This window comes from Oncorhynchus mykiss, chromosome 18, assembly GCF_057628025.1.
Source record: "Oncorhynchus mykiss isolate SJ-2025 chromosome 18, ASM5762802v1, whole genome shotgun sequence".
In the NCBI taxonomy this organism is placed as follows: domain Eukaryota; kingdom Metazoa; phylum Chordata; class Actinopteri; order Salmoniformes; family Salmonidae; genus Oncorhynchus; species Oncorhynchus mykiss.
This window is the reverse complement of record NC_143039.1, coordinates 71,594,995-71,618,439: the sequence shown is the minus strand read 5'-3', so window position 1 is coordinate 71,618,439 and position 23,445 is coordinate 71,594,995. Positions and strand designations below refer to the sequence as shown.

General features: G+C 41.9%; 1 long non-coding RNA gene across 2 annotated transcripts in view; it reads left to right on the top strand.

Moving 5' to 3' along the window:
• Positions 1-18,232, top strand: part of LOC118941202 (uncharacterized) — a 37,190-nt gene extending 18,958 nt beyond the window's left edge. Inside the window, exons 3-6 of one of the 2 annotated variants that reach the window (XR_016488616.1) lie at positions 16,818-16,892; positions 17,058-17,140; positions 17,316-18,008; positions 18,101-18,232. This is a non-coding gene — a long non-coding RNA (uncharacterized LOC118941202). Of the gene's footprint in view, positions 1-16,817; positions 16,893-17,057; positions 17,141-17,278; positions 18,009-18,100 lie in introns of those variants that run through there. The other variant, XR_016488617.1, reaches the window with a different exon arrangement.
• The last annotated feature ends 5,213 nt before the right edge of the window (positions 18,233-23,445 follow it).

The following is a 23,445-nucleotide window of genomic DNA, read 5'->3' as shown; positions in this document are numbered from 1 at the left end:
ATCAGGACAGTCATAGCTGAGTATAAAGGCAGTGTAATAATTTGTTCCTGTTTTTTTTTTAGTTGTTGTTGTCTGTGAGGTCTCAATGTTGTTGTTGTTGTCTGTGAGGTCTCAATGTTGTTGTTGTTGTCTGTGAGGTCTCAATGTTGTTGTTGTTGTCTGTGAGGTCTCAATGTTGTTGTTGTTGTCTGTGAGGTCTCAATGTTGTTGTTGTTGTTGTCTGTGAGGTCTCAATGTTGTTGTTGTCTGTGAGGTCTCAATGTTGTTGTTGTTGTTGTCTGTGAGGTCTCAATGTTGTTGTTGTTGTCTGTGAGGTCTCAATGTTGTTGTTGTTGTCTGTGAGGTCTCAATGAGCTTCTTCCAAATGGACAAGCAGCTGCACAAGACACAACATGGATGAGCAAAGCAAGTTAGAGAAAGGCACTAACTTGATATTGTTTCCTTCACCAACATCAAATTACCTTGCAAATGAGGGGAGAATGTTGCTATTGTCTGTAATTATTGGAAATGACAGTGACTGCCAATGAGGAGCAAAAAAAAAACAATGTTGGTATGTAAGCACTTTTCATTTGTACGTTAGGACACACGCAACATTTTAAATCCAGCCATGGAGATTTAGTGGAAGACTTAGAGATGGAAGGATGCATTGGTGGATCAATACTCAACCAACACAAAGGGGAGGTGAAGGCCCAAGGACTATGGGGTATTAATGATCCATACATGTATTTAAATATACAACATAGCAAATTTCTATATGGCAAAAAGATATATAGCTAAATGTTATATCCAAAGGGATTCCATTTAACCCTGGCAGTGAAATGTGTCCCAGATGTATTCTGTTAATCCCCAAAATGATGGGTCAAATACACCTCAGAAATGATGGGTCAGTTACACCTCAGAAATGATGGGTCAGTTACACCTCAGAAATGATGGGTCAGTTACACCTCAGAAATGATGGGTCAGTTACACCTCAGAAATGATGGGTCAGTTACACCTCAGAAATGATGGGTCAGTTACACCCCGGAAATGATGGGTCAGTTACACCCCGGAAATGATGGGTCAGTTACACCCCGGAAATGATGGGTCAGTTACACCTCGGAAATGATGGGTCAGTTACACCTCGGAAATGATGGGTCAGTTACACCTCGGAAATGATGGGTCAGTTACACCCCGGAAATGATTGGTCAGTTACACCCCGGAAATGATTGGTCAGTTACACCCCGGAAATGATTGGTCAGTTACACCTCAGAAATGATGGGTCAGTTACACCTCGGAAATGATGGGTCAGTTACACCTCGGAAATGATGGGTCAGTTACACCTCGGAAATGATGGGTCAGTTACACCTCAGAAATGATGGGTCAGTTACACCTCAGAAATGATGGGTCAGTTACACCTCAGAAATGATGGGTCAGTTACACCCCGGAAATGATGGGTCAGTTACACCTCAGAAATGATGGGTCAGTTACACCTCAGAAATGATGGGTCAGTTACACCCCGGAAATGATGGGTCAGTTACACCCCGGAAATGATTGGTCAGTTACACCTCAGAAATTATGGGTCAGTTACACCCCGGAAATGATGGGTCAGTTACACCCCGGAAATGATTGGTCAGTTACACCGCGGAAATGATGGGTCAGTTACACCCCGGAAATGATGGGTCAGTTACACCCCGGAAAGGATTGGTCAGTTACACCCCGGAAATGATGGGTCAGTTACACCCCGGAAAGGATTGGTCAGTTACACCCCGGAAATGATGGGTCAGTTACACCCCGGAAATGATGGGTCAGTTACACCTCAGAAATGATGGGTCAGTTACACCTCAGAAATGATGGGTCAGTTACACCCCGGAAATGATGGGTCAGTTACGTCCCTTCTCTGTTTATGACTGCAATCCTCTCACAGCATGTGTAGCTGAAGTGAAGACGGGCAAACACTGTAGAATAATTTTTTCAAACGTTATTTTAGATAAAAGGAAACCTGTTCACAGTCACATCCAAAGGGTTATTTCTCAAAGCACATTTCTAAAGTCATCATTTTTTACATTTTTTGTTCCATTTAAGTCCATCAGAAACCCAGCAGGTATTCCTAACCTACTCATTCTTAAATATAGCTTTTCTTTTCATGTCATGATGTGCCATTTCGTAATGGAATATATATATATTATATATATATATATACACACACACATCTTCCTCTTATTGGCTCAACTTTATTAAATTTCAACTTCTTATGTAATATAAAATTCATGTTGTACAGCTAAATATTTGATAGGAGTGCGGGAAGTGACAAAGACTTGGAAAATAGGCTCTGTATAATTTAATTAAACCATGCTGCCAAATTGAATTAGGTTATGGTAATTTCTGCACTTTGCCCACTTCTTTTGCACTGTGAAAATCTCACCCATACTGTGTTGTAGATACAGGTGTCTATAAATAGTTCTAACATAGACCTAATTTTATCCGCAGCGTCCTGTAGACCCTACCCTCAAGGCTAATTCCTCTCTAGATGTCATGATTCACTGGCTGCTCTTTGGACGGAGTGTCCGTTTTCTACGTACGTATGGGAGAAAATGTCTTGAGTAGCTGAATATGGAGTAAAATGTAGAAAGCTGTTGAGAGATCTGGGCCCAAATCCACAAAGCGTCTCAGAGTGTCGAGAACAGAGATATTTTACTCTTACGGGAAAAAATAAAAGCTAAGCATGAAGCCTATTTAGCCATAAAAGTCCCACCTAGTCGACAGATATTTAGGAGACTTCATGAGCTGTGAGTTACCAGCAGGGCCCGTATCCACAAAGCAACTCATAGAAGGTCATAGGAATCCTTAAAATCTGTTTTAAGACAATAAAAACTCCCACCTCAGAACAGATTTTAGGAGGATGATAAGACACTGCCCAGACAAACTCTGAGCCAGGAGTAAAATGAACTCATAAAAGTTTATCTCAGCTGGTAATCAAGACAGTTTGAGGTACCACAAAGGAATGATGGAGATGATGATGCTCATTCAAATTGTTGCAAATTATGGGAAATAGCCAATCGCAATGAGGCATCGCCAGATGTGAACTCAAAAGCATGCTTCAGACAACCACAGTAAATGTGACTGTATATCAAATGTTGCAATGGTTACACTTTTGATATAATTTTCACCTTAAACCTCAACTACATCTGGCAATGAATAATGTGGATATTGAGCAAGTTGAGGTGACTAAACAGCTTGGTGTAACCCTGGATTGTAAATTGTCATGGTCAAAACATATTGATACAACAGTAGCTAAGATGGGGAGAAGTCTGTCCATAATAAAGCACTACTCACTAATCAACAAGGCAGGTCCTACAGGCCCTAGTTTTGTCACATCTGGACTACTGTTCAGTAGTGTGGTCATTTGCCACAATGAGGGACTTGGGGAAATTGTAGTTGGCTTAGAACAGGGCAGCACGGCTGGCCCTTTAAAGTACACCGAGAGCTAATGTTAATGACATGCATGCCAATCTCTCATGGCTCAAAGTGGAAGAGAGATTGACTTCATTGCTACTTGTTTTTGTAAGAAGTGTTGACAAGCTGAATGTACTGAGCTGTCTGTTTAAACTACTAGCACATAGCTCGGACACCCATGCATACCCACAAGACATGCCACAAGAGGTCTTTTCAGAGTCTTCTTCAGAGTCCCCAAGTCCAGAACAGACTATTGGAGGCGCACAGTACTACAGTACATAGAGCCATGACTACATGACTACATATTCCACATCAGGTACAAGTCGGAAGTTTACATACACTTAGGTTGGAGTCATTAAAACTAGTTTTTCAACCACTCCACCAATTTCTAGTTAACAAACTATAGTTTTGCAAGTCGGTTAGAACATCTACTTTGTGCATAACACAAGTAATTTATCCAACAATTGTTTACAGACAGATTATTTCACTTACAGTGCCTTGCGAAAGTATTCGGCCCCCTTGAACTTTGCGACCTTTTGCCACATTTCAGGCTTCAAACATAAAGATATAAAACTGTATTTTTTTGTGAAGAATCAACAACAAGTGGGACACAATCATGAAGTGGAACGACATTTATTGGATATTTCAAACTTTTTTAACAAATCAAAAACTGAAAAATTGGGCGTGCAAAATTATTCAGCCCCCTTAAGTTAATACTTTGTAGCGCCACCTTTTGCTGCGATTACAGCTGTAAGTCGCTTGGGGTATGTCTCTATCAGTTTTGCACATCGAGAGACTGAAATTTTTTTCCCATTCCTCCTTGCAAACAGCTCGAGCTCAGTGAGGTTGGATGGAGGGCATTTGTGAACAGCAGTTTTCAGTTCTTTCCACAGATTCTCGATTGGATTCAGGTCTGGACTTTGACTTGGCCATTCTAACACCTGGATATGTTTATTTTTGAACCATTCCATTGTAGATTTTGCTTTATGTTTTGGATCATTGTCTTGTTGGAAGACAAATCTCCGTCCCAGTCTCAGGTCTTTTGCAGACTCCATCAGGTTTTCTTCCAGAATGGTCCTGTATTTGGCTCCATCCATCTTCCCATCAATTTTAACCATCTTCCCTGTCTGCTGAAGAAAAGCAGGCCCAAACCATGATGCTGCCGCCACCATGTTTGACAGTGGGGATGGTGTGTTCAGCTGTGTTGCTTTTACGCCAAACATAACGTTTTGCATTGTTGCCAAAAAGTTCAATTTTGGTTTCATCTGACCAGAGCACCTTCTTCCACATGTTTGGTGTGTCTCCCAGGTGGCTTGTGGCAAACTTTAAACGACACTTTTTATGGATATCTTTAAGAAATGGCTTTCTTCTTGCCACTCTTCCATAAAGGCCAGATTTGTGCAATATACGACTGATTGTTGTCCTATGGACAGAGTCTCCCACCTCAGCTGTAGATCTCTGCAGTTCATCCAGAGTGATCATGGGCCTCTTGGCTGCATCTCTGATCAGTCTTCTCCTTGTATGAGCTGAAAGTTTAGAGGGACGGCCAGGTCTTGGTAGATTTGCAGTGGTCTGATACTCCTTCCATTTCAATATTATCGCTTGCACAGTGCTCCTTGGGATGTTTAAAGCTTGGGAAATCTTTTTGTATCCAAATCTGGCTTTAAACTTCTTCACAACAGTATCTCGGACCTGCCTGGTGTGTTCCTTGTTCTTCATGATGCTCTCTGCGCTTTTAACGGACCTCTGAGACTATCACAGTGCAGGTGCATTTATACGGAGACTTGATTACACACAGGTGGATTGTATTTATCATCATTAGTCATTTAGGTCAACATTGGATCATTCAGAGATCCTCACTGAACTTCTGGAGAGAGTTTGCTGCACTGAAAGTAAAGGGGCTGAATAATTTTGCACGCCCAATTTTTCAGTTTTTGATTTGTTAAAAAAGTTTGAAATATCCAATAAATGTCGTTCCACTTCATGATTGTGTCCCACTTGTTGTTGATTCTTCACAAAAAAATACAGTTTAATATCTTTATGTTTGAAGCCTGAAATGTGGCAAAAGGTCGCAAAGTTCAAGGGGTCGAATACTTTCGCAAGGCACTGTATAATCACAATTCCAGTGGGTCAGAAGTTTACATACACTAAGTTGACTGTGCCTTTAAAAGGCTTGGAAAATTCCAGAAAAAAATGTCATGGCTTTAGAAGCTTCTGATAGGCTAATTGACATCATTTGAGTTAATTGGAGATGTACCTGTGGATGCATTTCAATGCCTAACTTTAAACTCAGTGCTTCGGTGCTTGACATCATGGGAAAATCAAAAGAAATCAGCCAAGACCTCAGAAAAAAATGGTAGACGTCCACAAGTCTGGTTCACCCGTGGGAGCAATCAATCAATAGTACGCAAGTACAAACACCATGGGACCACGCAGCCGTCATACCGCTCAAGAAGGAGACTCTTATGTCTTCTAGAAATGAACGTACTTTGGTGTGAAAAGTGCAAATCAATCCCAGAACAGCAAAGGACCTTGTGAAGATGCTGGAGGAAACGGGTAGAAAAGTATCTCCATTTGAAGTCGGAAGTTTACATACACCTTGGCCAAATACATTTTAACACAGTTTCACAATTCCTGACATTTAATCCCAGTAAAAATTCCCTGTTGTAGGTCAGTTAGGATCACCATTTTATTTTAAGAATGTGAAATATCAATACTCAATTAATATTTGGCGTTCCACAAGCTTCCCACAATAAGTTGGGTGAAATTTGGCCCATTTCTCCTGACATAGCTGGTGTAACGGAGTCAGGTTTGTAGGCCTCCTTGTTGGCACATGCTTTTTCAAAAGCCGCTCAGCAAGGAAGAAGCCACTGCTCCAAAACCGCCATTAAAAAGCCAACTACGGTTTGCAACTGCACATGGGGACAAAGATCGTACTTTTTGATTTGATGAAACAAAAATATATCTGTTTGGCCATGATGACCATCGTTATGTTTGGAGGACAAAGGGGGAGGCTTGCAAGCCAAATTACACCATCCCAACCGTGAAGCATGGGGTGGCAGCATCATGTTGTGGGGGTGCTTTGCTGCAGGAGAGACTGGTGCACTTCACAAAATGGATGGCATCATGAGATGTGAAAATGATGCGGATAAATTGAAGCAACATCTCAAGACATCAGTCAGGAAGTTAAAGCTTGGTAGCAAATGGGTCTTCCAAATGGACAATGACCCCAAGCATACATCCAAAGTTGTAGCAAAATGGCTAAAGGACAACAAAGTCAGGGTATTTGAGTGGCCATCACAAAGCCCTGACCTCAATCCTATAGAAAATGTGTGGGTAGAACTGAAAAAGTGAGTGTGAGCTAGGAGGCCTACAAACCTGATTCAGTTACACCAGCTCTGTCCGGAGGAATTGACCAAAATTCACCCAACTTATTGTGGGAAGCTTGTGGAAGGCTACCCAAAATGTTTCACCCAAGTTAAACAATTTAACCTGTTTGGGGTAGGGGGAAGCATTTTCACATTTGGATAAATAGCGTGCCCAAACTGAACTGCCTCCTACTCTGTCCCAGATCTTTAATATATGCATATTATTAGTAGTATTGGATAGAAAACACTCTGAAGTTTCTAAAACTGTTTGAATCATGTCTGTGAGTAAAACAGAACTTATTTAGCAAGCGAAACCCAAAGGACATTATTTTTTTAAGTCACTTTCTTTTCAACATGTTTTCATGGGGAATCCAGAATTCGAATCGACTTTCCTGCAGTTCCTACCGCTTCCACCTGATGGCACCAGTTTGTAGAAATTGGTTGAGGTTTTTCCTTTGTGTAATGAAGAAGTACCATAGCTCAGAACGAGAGTCACTTCATGTGCACCTTTTGATAGAAGCTCGTAACCAGACATGTAGCGTCAGTTTGTTATGCTCCTGTATTGAACACAGATCATCCCGTCTTCAATTTGATCGATTATATAAGTTTAGAAATACCTACAGTTGTATTACAAAAGTAGTTTGAAATGTTTTGGCAAACTTTTGAGATATTTTGTAGCGACGTTGCATAAGTTGGAAGCGATGTTTTTCTGGATCAAAAGCGCCAAATAAATGGACATTTTGGATATATATCGACGGAATTAATCGAACAAAAGGACCATTTGTGATGTTTATGGGACATATAGGAGTGCCAAAAAAAGAAGCTCATCAAAGGTAAGGCATGATTTATATTTTATTTCTGCGTTTTGTGTCGCGCCTGCAGTGTTGAAATATGCTACTCTCATTGTTTACTGTTGTGCTATCATCAGATAATACCATCTTATGATTTCGCCGAAAAGCCTTTTTTAAATCTAACATGTTGGCTGGATTCACAACGAGTGTGGCTTTAATTTGCTATCTAGCATGTGTAATTTAATGAAAGTTAGATTTTATAGAAATGTATTTGAATTTGGCGAAATGCATTTTCTCTGGCTATTGGCCATGTGGGACGCAAGCGTCCCGCCTACCCCAGAGAGGCAATGCTACCAAATACTAATTGAGTGTATGTAAACTTCGGACACACTGGGAATGTGATAAAATAAACAAAAGCTGAAATAAATCATTCTCTACTATTATTCTGACATTTCACATTCTTAAAATAAAGTGGTGATCCTAACTGACCTTCAACAGGGAATTTGTACTGTAAGTGATGCAAGCAGTAGAATCAGATTGGAGAAAACAGATAAAAATACACCTTATGGAAAAAAGGAGACTGAACAGACACACACAAAGGTACAGGCAGATGTATATACGGACACATGGTGATATTGTTGTATGGTGTTATTAAACATTTTGTATTGTAGATATATAGTGGTGTAATAATGTTATATGATGTACTGTTTTATCTTTTGTTTTATATATAATGTAAGAGTTTTAATATGTTTGGACCCCAGGAATCAGCTACTCTTCCTGACACGATCAAATACCTGACACATTCACTACTCTTAAGTATTGCCTAATATGCTGGCATAATGCATAATTGCATAATTAATTGATTTAAAGTGGAAATTTGACAATATTACCGTTACATCAGCCCACTCGTCACTCCCGTTTAACTGCTCTGAATCACCTTGGCACAGTACAGTAGACATCAGGTCACATGGTGATAATGTTGCATACAATCTATGATTTTTATCAAACACACATCAAAAAACATAAATCCTAGATGCCTTCAATTGCCCAATGTATAGGCATGCACATTTTTTTTTACAATGTGATGTTGCACTCCAAAGGCATAACTTGAAATAACATGATGTAGGCCATTAAATAATCCACAAGAAAAGGGTTTATTTATTGGCTGGAACCCTTTTGGGTTTGGGTTCCAGGTAGAATCCTATCTTCTAATCCTTCTTGAATCATTCTATTCTATGTAGAACCCTATGTAGAAAGGGTTCTACATGGAACCAAAAAGGGTTCTTCAAAAGTTTATTCTATGGGGACAGCCAAATAACCCTTTAAGGATCTAGAAAGCACCTTTTTCTCGCACCTTTTTTCGCCTTATTCTGGAACTTCACAGTGGTCGCAGCGAGTTCGTTGCAATTGTGTTTCAATTTCCTGCAACATTCGCATGACGCTAGCGCATGCAAAAGTGGTACTTTCCGTTGAGAGCTTGATAGATTTACACTGACAGAACCGCACAAAATCTTAAAATCGATCAACATGACTGGCATTATATGTCTTGTACCAGGCCGTCACAATAATTGGATGAAGAGGAGGCAGTTTTTACAACAGCAATGTTTTGAACACCAACCTCTACGTCGATCTGAATGTCCCTGTGGAACTTCATACGACCTGCATCCACCTCCTAGAGACAGTCTTTGCTGTTCTGGCTCAAAGCGTTGAATCTAAAGAAACCACCACAATGTCCCTTTGTGTGCTCCTACCACTTCATAGACAAGAATCCTACAGTGGAGCATCCTTACCCAGAAAAATGGCTGGCTACGATGCTCCACTCGTGAAGAAGCGTCAGATGTTGATCAGGCAGTCATCAATGACAGGTAAACCAAACTCTTGAGCAGTTTGTCTGTTTTCTCTTGTTCTTGTAGCTAAGCAGTCTCGTAATAGCACAATTTATTTCCTCTACAACTCAATAAAACAAACGTCATTTCAAATATACTTAATTATTGTGATTATTCAATATTATTAGGAGCGTCCATGCAGTATGGGGTTTTGTTATTAATTGTCCATTGACTTGTTTAACAAGCTATACTGATTTCCTAACAGATGACACAAAAGGCTCAAGTGTTCAACAAATTGAAAATAGGGATTGGCAAACACAGATTGAAGGAATGGATATGCCTCCAGAGATGGATGCCCAAACCCAATCGGAAGACCCATCTCTAAGTGATCACAACTATAGCTCAGGTGATCATGTAAAGCCCACTACCTGTGAGACAGGGACACAGTGCCCAGCAGCACCTCTCTACAAATCTTCTACCCCTCTACAAAGGCTTTCAGTTAGACCTGCCAGACCAACTCCTGATGACACTGACTAAGCTGTAGCTCAACTTGCTGCAGCAGTACCTAGCAGAAAGGTTTTGGGTTTTCCAGAGTATTGTCAGTTGAGTGATTAGTTATTTGATTGACACGATGGAAGAGAATCTGAGGGAGTACATTCCATTGTTGCCAAGGGAGACCATCTGTGCTACAATGCCACAATGTTTTAAGGACCACTACCCAGGAATAACCTGCATTATCGACTGCTCAGAAAATGCTTTACAGAAGTGTAAGGGAGTGGGGGGGGGGGGGGGGGGGGGGTCATTCAGCCATTACTACACCCAGAACACTATCAAGTACCCGATGGTCATTGCACCTTGTGGTCTAGTGATGTTCATCTTCTCAGCATATGGAGGTAGATGTAGCGACAAATATATAACAACAGATTCTGGGTTCCTGGAGTACCTCTGTCCAGGTGTTGAGGTAATGGCTGATCGGGGATTCAAAATCCATGATCTGCTACATGAGAGGAAGGTCAAATGAACAATTCCAGGCTTCACAAAAAGAGGTTCACAGCTGTCAGAGGACACCACATGTACAAGACAGATAGCTAACAGGAGGGTTCATGTGGAACGCGTAATTCAAAGGCTCAAACGGGCTAGAATCATCTCACAGACAGTGCCAATCAACCTCTCATCTAAAATGGATGAAATACTTTGAATCTGGGCTGCCCTGTGTAACCTGCGTGGTGATATCATTCATGAAGATGCTGAATAAACTGACCAGTAAAATGCCATTCACAGAATTCGCCAAATTTCCCCAAATTAATTAAAGTTGTGTCAAAAGTTACATTAAATACATTTCAATTCATTATAACAACGACTTAATTATTCATTTTACATACTCATTAATAAAAAACAAAGGCATGAAAATAATGTCCACAATACTGTGACTGTTGATGCATTAAATCAGGCTTTTTAATTGAAAAAACTGTGTGTTAATTGTAACTGCAAACAGGGAATACATGACTACATACTTCTACAGAGCTGGATGTATTTGTCACTCAGCGACAGTCTGCCTGCCTGATGCTCCTCGATAATAAATTCCAGCATGTGTGTTGAGTAGAATGCCTTCAACCTCAGGACAGCCTCTGCACAGGACTGTGTATCATAGGGAACAGGGATGACAACTTGCTGGGACGCAGTCCTGTGTAAAACATACCAATTTGCACCTGCATGTTGTAGCCACGTGGCCCGTGCGGTTGCAGTTGGGCTGTACCCTCCACCACCTTCACATCACAGGCTTACCCATTGAAGACATCATCCAGAGAATTACAGCCCGTCCCCATGACAGGACACTTGATCTCCAACAGCTCCTTGGAGTTCAGCACTCCGTCAGGGCTTGCAGATAGCCATGGCTCTTTAACACTGACAACAGTGCCTCTGTGGTTCACAGAGTATCCACAGTCTTCCAGCCACTGGGAGGCCATCAGCTCATTATCTTTCCCGTAGTGTGTGCCTGCATTCCCTTGGAACGTGGGATACAGATACACTTATAGAGCAGACTCCCCACAGACAGATTCAGGTGTCTCGGGGCTCCTATTCAATTCCTCCTGTGAGTGGAATGCAGGAGTGGGAGGCAGGAGTGGACATTCTGGATGCTTTTCTGCATATTGGTGACTGGCCTTATGGTGTGTGAAGTCAATGCCGTTTAACCACTGTGGCTCAAGGTTCCTTCCGAGTCCCTGCATTCCATTGTCGCTGCTCATCTGCGCAGGCTATGCCAGATAGCACACTGGACACTGCATTCTGCACCTTTTGATAGAATGTTTGTAACAAAAAAAAGGACATTCAAAGAAAATCTCATTAACAATTGTGTGACTGAGGACTATGTGATAAACTTCGTCATAAACTTAACTTGCTATTGTTCCCAATGAGATGAGACCACTTATTTCTTACCATACTTTAGGCATTATCCCCCAAACACAAGGATATTTGACCAGACTTACTCACCCAGAAAAAAAGAACACTGAAGACACTAATAACTAATAACATTAAAGAAATACATACGATGCTGTCATGTATTTAAACATTTGTCTACGCTACTCTACCTGGACTCCATAAACCTACCTTGCTTCACCAACGTGAGATTTGACAGGATACTTACAGATTCCCCACATTAATAGAGCAGCTATGTTGATCCACAAACACATGTTAACATGTAATGAGTCACAACATTCTCAATTCAGCTTTCATCCAACAAAACGTTTGGTCTAACTGCTATGTTAAGCCTGACTATTTTATCATTCTGTGTCTAGATAAGGCAGCACTGCACACTTTCATCTATAAAAAGGAATGAAGGTGGCGCAGTGGTTAAGGGCGCTGTACTGCAGCGCCAGCAGAGACTCTGGGTTCGCGCCCAGGTTCTGTCGTAACCAGCCGCGCCCGGGAGGTCTGTGGGGCGACGCACAATTGGCCTAGGGTCATCCGTGTTAGGGAGAGTTTGGCCGGTAGGGATATCCTCCTGTGGTGGGCCGGGCGCAGTGCACGCTAACCAAGGTTGCCAGGTGCACAGTGTTTCCTCCAACACATTGGTGCAGCTGGCTTCTGGGTTGCATGTGCGCTGTGTTAAGAAATAGTGTGACTTGGTTGGGTTGTGTATCGGAGGATGCATGACCTTCAACCTTCGTCTCTCTTGAGCCCGTACGGGAGTTGTAGCGGTGAGACAAGATAGTAGCTACTAACAATTGGATACCACAAAAAAGGGGTAAAATTATTTAAAACATAAATAAGAAAATAGGCTAAAAACATCACTTACAATACAAAGTAATGCGAAGATTGATCATAGACATAATCTGAGAACTCTGTGTTAGCCTATGGATTACAGTAACTGTCACCACAACACACATGGGCTAAAATAAGTAATGTGCTAATTACTTATGTTAAGTTAGACATAGAAATGCAAATGACTTTTCTTCTTAGCCTACCTTCCACAACATTGAGGCTGCATGACTTTCCAAGACCAGCGATGCAAACGCATCCAGCCGTCTCTAAAGATCCATTGTTGTAAGAGCTGCTTGATTGGCTGGGCTGAACGTCGGCCTTCAAAAATACCAATCTTTTTCCCTCCTCCTGGTGAAGCCATTTATGTGTGTTCCCAAATGTGAGCCATGTTTTGTTTTTGTTTATTTGTTAAGATGTGTTAATGATGCGCGTTTTTTAATGATTAGCTAGCCACTGCTCTGAGGTAATTCACCAGCGTTGACAGAAGTTGTAAAATGGAAACGGAAACACAATCGCGTTCGAATGGAACTGGGTCAAGTAGGCGGGGCTACATAAAGCCAATAGGACTATCTAAACGTTATTTTAATAACTCCAAAGCAATTACATGTGGCACAGGTGTGGTGGGGTAATATTAATCACATATAGGGCTGTGGTGGTCACTACATTTTGTCAGCCGGTAATTGTCATGCAAAGGACTGCTGATCTCACAGTAACTAACATAAACATAAGCATCTCCAGACTTCCATGCATACAAGCTGCTGATGCATGCCTTTGAACATCTACACTTAAAAAATACATCTATTTAATATAGCCTACACCATCATAATAATATCCATGATTTATTTAGTTGTGATAGGTCTATAAACATGGGAATGTCTTGGAAATCAAAACATAAGAGTTGCATGATGCCACTCTATATTGATGATTTGGCAAAAAAAAAATAGCAAAAAAAGGCTCTGATCATTCTAGCAGAGAGAGTGCAACAATTGCTTTGCTGCTCTGCTTGTGCAAGTTAGATGGAATAAAAATGACAGAATTAAAAGTGAAATGAGAAAGGCTTCAATGACCAAAAGTCAACAGGTAGGCTGGTCTTTACGTTATAATTTGAATAGAGATGTTATTTGTAGGCTAACTGTAGGAAGGTGAGAAGTGCAGTGAAGTTATGGATAGCTTCAATTAGCCTATTTAGCTAGCTTCAATTAGCCTATTTGGCTAGCTTCAATTAGCCTATTTAGCTAGCTTCAATTAGCCTATTTAGCTAGCTTCTGTCGGTTTGATGCAGTCAAGACTGGTACTATGTAACCAGATGGGATGATAAATAACTACCAAGAAGTTAGTCTAGCGTGATATAACAGTGGTTGCGGTCTCTCCCTCCATGTCTGCTCAGGTGCTCCGAGCCTCCTGTGTCTCCTCACACATTTACACACCACATGGCTGCTCGGCTGCTCGCTCTGTGCCCCTCCCTCTCTCTCCCTTTCAGTAATGGCTCCGGTTTAATAAAGTAGCGAAAACAATTGGCTTTCCTGTTTGTTCTCTCTCTTGGATAGGACCGGTTGTTCTTTTAGGTACTGTCGGAAGGGGTTTTAAAAACGTATTTATGTATATTGGGTCTGGGGCTTTCCTGTGTCCATTTGGGAATGGGAGCTCTAACTCCCATCACCATTTGTCTTCATCAGTCATATTATTTAAATTCAATCATGAAGTGTTGAGAGTGATTAGAGAGACAATAGAGCGCTGAGTACCAGGCTAATAGCAAGGGCCGTCAGCAAATTTGGTATTAATTTGCCCAGTTTTGGATGGGATTACTGGGACTAACGGTCACATTGAATTTGACTGAGGCCATGACTCATGACTGCCGGTGTGGCGGTAATACGGTCACCACAACAGCCCTAATCTATAGGATATTCTACCTCACATGCGAACAGTAATGGCCATGCAATTAGCCTATTAAAATTATTATCTCACTCCATAAAGATAATATCCAAGAGACTATAGTTGAGTTACAGGAATAGACAATCAAGAAATTCTAAATACAAGTGTATTTAATTACTTAGTCAAATGACTGAAATCACATACAAGGTATGAAGTTACAAAGCATTACAAGGCATTATTCTAGGCATTATCAGAAAGGGAGAGAGAGAGAAGTCATAGTCTAACAGGCCATGCCCCTTGGTGTGGAGAGAAAGAAAGACAGTATAAACACTTCTGGTCAAAAGTTATAGAACACCTACTCATTCAAGGGTTTTTCTTTATTTGTACTATTTTATACATTGTAGAATAATAGTGAAGACATCAAAACTATGAAATAACACACATGGAATCGGGTAGGGTCCAAAAAAGTGTTAAACAAATCAAAATATATTTTACATTTGAGATTCTTCAAATACCCATCCTTTGCCTTGATGACAGCTTTGCACACTCTTGGCATTCTCTCAACCAGCTTCATGAGGTAGTCACCTGGAATGCATTTCAATTAACAGGTGTGCCTTCTTAAAAGTTAAAAGTTAATTTGTGGAATTTGTTTCCTTCTTAATGGGTTTGAGTTAATCAGTTGTGTTGTGACAGGGTAGGGAGGTATACAGAAGATAGCCCTATTTGGTAAAATACCAACTCCATATTAGGGTAAGAACAACTCAAATAAGCAAAGAGAAATGAAAGTCCATCATTACTTTAAGCCATGAAGGTCAGACAATCCAAAACATTTCAAGAACTTTGAAAGTTTCTTCAAGTGCAGTCGCAAAAACCATCAAGTGCTATGATGAAACTGGCTCTCATGAGGTCTGCCACAGGAATGGAAGACCCAGTGTTATCTCTGCTGCAGAGGATAAGTTCATTGGAGTTAGCAGCCTCTGAAATTGCAGCCCAAATAAATGCTTCACAGAGTTCAAGTAAAAGACACATCTCAACATCAACTGTTCAGAGGAGTGTGTGAATCAGGCCTTCATGGTCAAATTGCTGCAAAGAAACCACTACTAAAGGACACCAATAATAAGAAGAGACTTGCTTGGGCCAAGAAACACGATCAATGGACATTAGACTGGTGGAGATTTGTCCTTTGGTCTGGAGTCCAAATTTGAGATTTTTTGTTCTAACCGCTGTGTCTTTGTGAAACACGGTGTGAGTGAACAGATTATCTCTGCATGTGTATTTTCCACCGTAAAGCATGGAGGAGGAGGTGTTATGGTGTGGGGGTGCTTTCCTGGTGACACTGTCTGTGATTTATTTAGAATTCAAGGCACACTTAACCAGCATGGCTACCACAGCATTCTGCAGCAATACGCCATCCCATCTGGTTTGGGCTTAGTGGTACTATCATTTGTTTTTCCACACAACAATGACCCAACACACCTCCAGGCTGTGCAATGCATATTTTAACCAAGAAGGAGAGTGTTGGAGTGCTGAATCAGATGACTTGGCCTCCACAATCCCCCGACCTCAACCAAATTGAGACGGTTTGGGATGAGTCCGACCGCAGTGTGAAGGAAAAGCAGCCAACAAGTGCTCCGCATAAGTGGGAACTCCTTCAAGACTTTTGGAAAAGCATTCCAGGTGTAGCTGGTTGAGAGAATGCCAAGAGTGTCATCAAGGCAAAGGGTGGCTACTTTGAAGAATCTCAAATATAAAATATATTTTGGTTTGTTTAACACTTTCTTGGTTACTATATGATTCCTCATGTGTTATTTCATAATTTTGATGTCTTCACTATTATTCTACAATGTAAAAATAGTACAAATAAAGAAAAACCCTTGAATGAGTAGATGTTCTAAAATGTTTGACCGGTAGTGTATATATTAGTCCTGTCTGATCCAGCGACAGTGGGTTTGTGCCCATAGGCGACGTTGTTGCCGATGATGTCTGGTGAGGACCTGCCTTTACAACAGGCCTATTTAATTCATGTCTGACTACAACAGTGTACTAACTAGCAGCAACAAACTCAAACCAACCCAGGGCCATAGAAAAACATGTCACAGGTGTTTGTATAGTGTTAACGGTGTCACCGGTCTGAATCTAATCCAATGTGGAGCCAGTCAGTCTACATCTGTAAAGCAAAGAATTAGCTTCCAAACCAGAGTACATTATTTCTCGAGCTATGTTTATAATTCAGGAATGATGACAATCGTTCACCCTGTTTTTCATAGAAAAAGTGCACAGTTGGGTGCCAAACGGATCCCCTGGTCGTTAATGGATGGTGGGACCTACCAGAAGGAGCCAATGTGAGTATCACCTAGGACTTGTCCAGCGATGTGATTGCAATGGTTTAGCGACGTGCCAAAATCATTTAAGCCACTGTGCACCTGGTGTTTACACAGCAAGACCTCCGAATAAAATTGTGTCATGCGACGTATGTACCCTTGTGACACCTCCTCTGTTGTTGCCAGTCTCTCTCAACTCATACGAAAAGGACATGCCATAATGAGGCCTCTGATAGTGACCCGAGTTACTGATACATCAACAATGACAGGTAATGTGTGTTATGTGAAAATATGTTTTTAAAAATACCCAGCTTAATGAAGCAGAAGGCTAATTCCCCAGCCAAGCAGAGACATTTTGTTTGTGAAGTGCATTAGAAAAAATATTTTTCCTTTCTTTTGAACAAAAGGCAACTTTTGACTGTCTATTACATCACCCCGGAACAGGCCCTCCCAGTCTACACCACCTCATAAGATTGCCTGCTGCAGTTGTTCGAGAGACGGCCAGTTTACAGCCGAACACGCAGCATAGAGAAGACCAGCAAAGGGGCCCTCATCAGCATCATGCAGACATGCCCTTGCTGTGAGCATTCATATGAATGGAACAGTGAGCCACATGTTGGCAAGTATCCGGCCAGCAACCGTCACCTGTCAATGGCCACAGCTTTCACAGGCTCCTCATTTGTACAAATACAGAAGGTAACCCACTTCATTACTTCGATACATTTGTTAACCCAATTGTAAAACATCACTTCTGTAAACTGACTTTAATTGTTGCTTGTTTTGTACTTCTTAGATGCATATAATGTCCAGGGCATATACTGCCAGTATAATAAGCCCGTTAGAGCTGGCCTGAATGCTGTGTTCAGCGTTCCATTTAACTTCACATTGTATGATATCTGAAGTGAAATAGAGAGGTGAATGCAGTGATCAGGTTGGTTTCACCAGGCTACTCATACCCATTATTAATAATGGAATCAGTGCTCTGTGTGGGTGCGTGTGGGTGCGTGTGCCTGTGTGTGTTTGTGTGTGTGAATCTGCGCTGCTATGCCCATCACTGAGGCTCTGGCAAAGACCTCACCCCCAACCTCACATCTTGCCTGTTCACCAACAGTCGTCGATGCGGAGAACAAAAATTAGGTAGGTTTAGTTTGACTTGTGTCAGATATTATCTATCCTGAATGCCATTGTTAATAGAACAGTGACTATGTATGTCATGTATGTGCTCATAGAAACATGTGGAGTCAACACATGGAGACTTGCAAGATAATGTGATGAAGTCCAGACTGACAGATGGGCTTGATACTCATGCCTCTGAATGGAGAGAGACCTGGCACTCGGCATAAACATTTTATGAGACACAACTTTTACTTGTATTGTCTTTTTTTTAATGATTTGAATTGAATGGTATCAGTCGATATGGGGAGGGAGAAACACTGTGTATTCTGCACCAGGATCAGGGAACTTCTGTTGTATATGGGACAGCACACAGGAAGTTATGACCACTCTGACATGTTACCATTATAGCCCCATTACCACCACACAGGAAGTTATGACCACTCTGACATGTTACCATTATAGCCCCATTACCACCACACAGGAAGTTATGACCACTCTGACATGTTACCATTATATTACCACCACACAGGAAGTTATGACCACTCTGACATGTTACCATTGTAGCCCCATTACCACCACACAGGAAGTTAGGACTACTCTGACATGTTACCATTGTAGCTCCATTACCACCACACAGGAAGTTAGGACTACTCTGACATGTTACCATTGTAGCCCCATTACCACCACACAGGAAGTTATGACCACTCTGACATGTTTACCAAGGTAGCCCCATTACCACCACACAGGAAGTTATGACCACTCTGACATGTTACCATTGTAGCCCCATTACCACCACACAGGAAGTTATGACCACTCTGACATGTTACCATTATATTACCACCACACAGGAAGTTATGACCACTCTGACATGTTACCATTGTAGCTCCATTACCACCACACAGGAAGTTATGACCACTCTGACATGTTTACCAAGGTAGCCCCATTACCACCAGACAAAATGCCCTTTAAAATTAGGTTTTAGATTTCTATATGTTCAACCCATAAATAATCTAGAGGTACATACAACAGTAGCCTCTTGCGCTTTTGACAAAGATTTCTCCTGAGGCCTATTTAACATGATATGACTAAATACTTATAGCCCCTAGGCTAATTCATGTTTTTATTTTGATTTATTGAATTACCTACATTATATTATTTAAAGTTATCCCTTTGAAGTGTAATGTGACGTTGTTAAAAAAATATGCCTAAATTGGGCACTCCTGTAAGTTTTTGCAATTGAAGGCATTAGGGCTTATATTAACTTTGATTGTGTCAATTATGGGCTACAGAGTGGCGCAGTGGCCTAAGGCACTGCATCTCAGTACTAGAGATGTCACTACAGTCCTTGGTTCGATTCTAGGCTGTATCACAACTGGCAGTGATTGGGAGTCCCAAAGGGCGGTGTGCTGATGGCCCAGCGTTATTACGGTCCAGCGTTATTACGGTCCAGCGTTATTACGGTCCAGCGTTATTACGGTCCAGCGTTATTACAGTCCAGCGTTATTACGGTCCAGCGTTATTACGGTGCAGCGTTATTACGGTCCAGCGTTATTACAGTCCAGCGTTATTACAGTCCAGCGTTATTACGGTCCAGCGTTATTACGGTCCGGCGTTATTACAGTTAGGCGTTATTACAGTTAGGCGTTATTACGGTCCAGCGTTATTACGGTCCAGCGTTATTACAGTCCAGCGTTATTACAGTCCAGCGTTATTACGGTCCAGCGTTATTACGGTGCAGCGTTATTACGGTCCAGCGTTATTACGGTGCAGCGTTATTACAGTCCAGCGTTATTACAGTCCAGCGTTATTACAGTTAGGCGTTATTACGGTCCAGCGTTATTACGGTCCAGCGTTATTACAGTCCAGCGTTATTACAGTCCAGCGTTATTACGGTCCAGCATTATTACGGTGCAGCGTTATTACGGTGCAGCGTTATTACGGTCCAGCGTTATTACAGTCCAGCGTTATTACGGTCCAGCATTATTACGGTGCAGCGTTATTACGGTGCAGCGTTATTACGGTCCAGCGTTATTACAGTCCAGCGTTATTACAGTCCAGCGTTATTACAGTTAGGCGTTATTACGGTCCAGCGTTATTACGGTCCAGCGTTATTACAGTCCAGCGTTATTACAGTCCAGCGTTATTACAGTCCAGCGTTATTACGGTGCAGCGTTATTACGGTCCAGCGTTATTACGGTGCAGCGTTATTACAGTCCAGCGTTATTACAGTCCAGCGTTATTACAGTTAGGCGTTATTACAGTTAGGCGTTATTACGGTCCAGCGTTATTACGGTCCAGCGTTATTACAGTCCAGCGTTATTACAGTCCAGCGTTATTACGGTCCAGCGTTATTACGGTCCAGCGTTATTACGGTCCAGCGTTATTACAGTCCAGCGTTATTACAGTCCAGCGTTATTACAGTCCAGCGTTATTACAGTCCAGCGTTATTACAGTTAGGCGTTATTACGGTCCAGCGTTATCACGGTCCAGCGTTATTACGGTCCAGCGTTATTACAGTCCAGCGTTATTACGGTCCAGCGTTATTACGGTGCAGCGTTATTACGATCCGGCGTTATTACGGTCCAGCATTATTACGGTGCAGCGTTATTACGGTCCAGCGTTATTACGGTCCAGCGTTATTACGGTCCAGCGTTATTACGGTGCAGCGTTATTACGGTCCAGCGTTATTACGGTCCGGCGTTATTACGGTCCGGCGTTATTACGGTCCGGCGTTATTACGGTCCGGCGTTATTACGGTCCGGCGTTATTACGGTCCGGCGTTATTACGGTTAGGCGTTATTACGGTCCAGCGTTATTACGGTCCAGCGTTATTACGGTCCAGCGTTATTACGGTCCAGCGTTATTACGGTCCAGCGTTATTACGGTTAGGCGTTATTACGGTCCAGCGTTATTACGGTCCAGCGTTATTACGGTTAGGCGTTATTACAGTCCAGCGTTATTACAGTCCAGCGTTATTACGGTTAGGCGTTATTACGGTCCAGCGTTATTACGGTCCAGCGTTATTACAGTCCAGCGTTATTACGGTCCAGCGTTATTACGGTCCAGCGTTTATTACGGTTAGGCGTTATTACGGTTAGGCGTTATTACGGTTAGGCGTTATTACGGTTAGGCGTTATTACGGTTCAGCGTTATTACAGCCCAGCGTTATTACGGTCTAGCGTTATTACGGTCCAGCGTTATTACGGTCCAGCGTTATTACGGTGCAGCGTTATTACGGTGCAGCGTTATTACGGTCCAGCGTTATTACGGTTAGGCGTTATTACGGTCCGGCGTTATTACGGTCCGGCGTTATTACGGTCCGGCGTTATTACGGTCCAGCGTTATTACGGTCCAGCGTTATTACGGTCCAGCGTTATTACGGTCCAGCGTTATTACGGTCCAGCGTTATTACGGTCCAGCGTTATTACGGTCCAGCGTTATTACGGTCCAGCGTTATTACGGTCCAGCGTTATTACAGTCCAGCGTTATTACGGTTAGGCGTTATTACAGTTAGGCGTTTTTACGGTCCAGCGTTATTACGGTCCAGCGTTATTACAGTCCAGCGTTATTACGGTTAGGCGTTATTACGGTCCAGCGTTATTACAGTCCAGCGTTATTACGGTGCAGCGTTATTACGGTCCAGCGTTATTACGGTCCAGCGTTATTACAGTGCAGCGTTATTACGGTTAGGCGTTATTACGGTGCAGCGTTATTACGGTCCAGCGTTATTACGGTCCAGCGTTATTACGGTCCGGCGTTATTACGGTGCAGCGTTATTACGGTCCGGCGTTATTACGGTTAGGCGTTATTACAGTCCAGCGTTATTACGGTCCAGCGTTATTACGGTCCAGCGTTATTACGGTCCAGCGTTATTACAGTCCAGCGTTATTACGGTTAGGCGTTATTACAGTCCAGCTTTATTACAGTCCAGCGTTATTACAGTCCAGCGTTATTACGGTCCAGCGTTATTACGGTCCAGCGTTATTGCAGTCCAGCGTTATTACGGTCCAGCGTTATTACAGTCCAGCGTTATTACGGTTAGGCGTTATTACGGTGCAGCGTTATTACAGTCCAGCGTTATTACAGTCCAGCGTTATTACGGTGCAGCGTTATTACGGTGCAGCGTTATTACGGTTAGGCCGTCATTGTAACTAAAACATTTGTTGTTTACTGACTTCCCTAGTTAAATAAAGGTCCAATAAAAAATAACTTTTCTTCGATGTGTGTTATAAAGATGCGATTTGTTTTTGCTTTGCTCAGTTTACTAAACTCTTGTTGAGTAATTGCCTCCTGATAACGCACACTGCCAATTTAAATTGCACTGAGATTACAATGAGGTTACAATTTGTTTACACAATCTCGCCCATAGTATGAATTTTTTTAATTCTGTGTTAACTACTTGTCAGACAGTGTGTCCTGAATCAGGTTTCATTATTTTTTCTTATCTATTAGGATCCCGATTAGCCGACGCCAATGGCGACAGCTAGTCTTTCTGGGGTCTGACATATAATGAAAAATACATTTGCAGACAATACACTTTACAATTTACACTTAAAAACATTAACGTGTGCGTGTGTGTGTGTGTGTGTGCATCGATCAGTTACACATAAATATCAGTACATACACAAGTAGGTCACATTTAAAGTGATGACAGACAGGTGAGACAGCCCTAGATCAGGAAGACCTTCTCCTAAGTGAGTCTTTTGAATGAAGAGGTGGAGATAAAACTGTCCAGTTTGAGTGTTTGTTGCAGTTTGTTCCAGTCGCTAGCTGCAGCGAACTGAAATGAGGAGCGACCCAGGGATGTGGGTTCTTTGGGGATCTTCAACAGAATGCGACTGGCAGAACGGGTGTTGTATGTGGAGGATGAGGGTTTTATAAAGGTGTCTTTAAATAATTCTGCCATAGACTTGTGTTTATCTGTCGGTAACCGCCCCCAGCGGATCACAGTTATGGATCTGTTGCAGCGTATGTCTCATGAGCTATACAGTACGTTCCATTTGGTCTATGTCATACGGATGGGTAGTTTGACAAGCTAAAAGGTGAATTTGGAAACATGACAGGTCTGCATGTTTGATGCCATGGGCTAACCGTTTACCCATCTGCTGTAATGGCACATCACTGGACATTAACTAACAACGCTGTATCCAAACACTCAGAAAACCCAATATCAGTGGGTTTTGTGATGAATGAGCCATCTGATTCAATGAATGATGGAGCTAAATTAGCCTTTTTTTCCCCCAAAATGTCATTGAAGGTGCTCCAAAGCTTTTTACTTTCATTCTTTATGTCATTTATCTTTGTTTCATAGTTTAGTTTCTTCTTTTTATTCAGTTTAGTAACATGATTTCTCAATTTGCAGTACATTTGCCAATCACTTGTGCATCCAGACTTATTGGCCATTACGTTATAATACAACCCTTTGGGACAGAGGCTGAAAACTGGATTACAGTGAAAA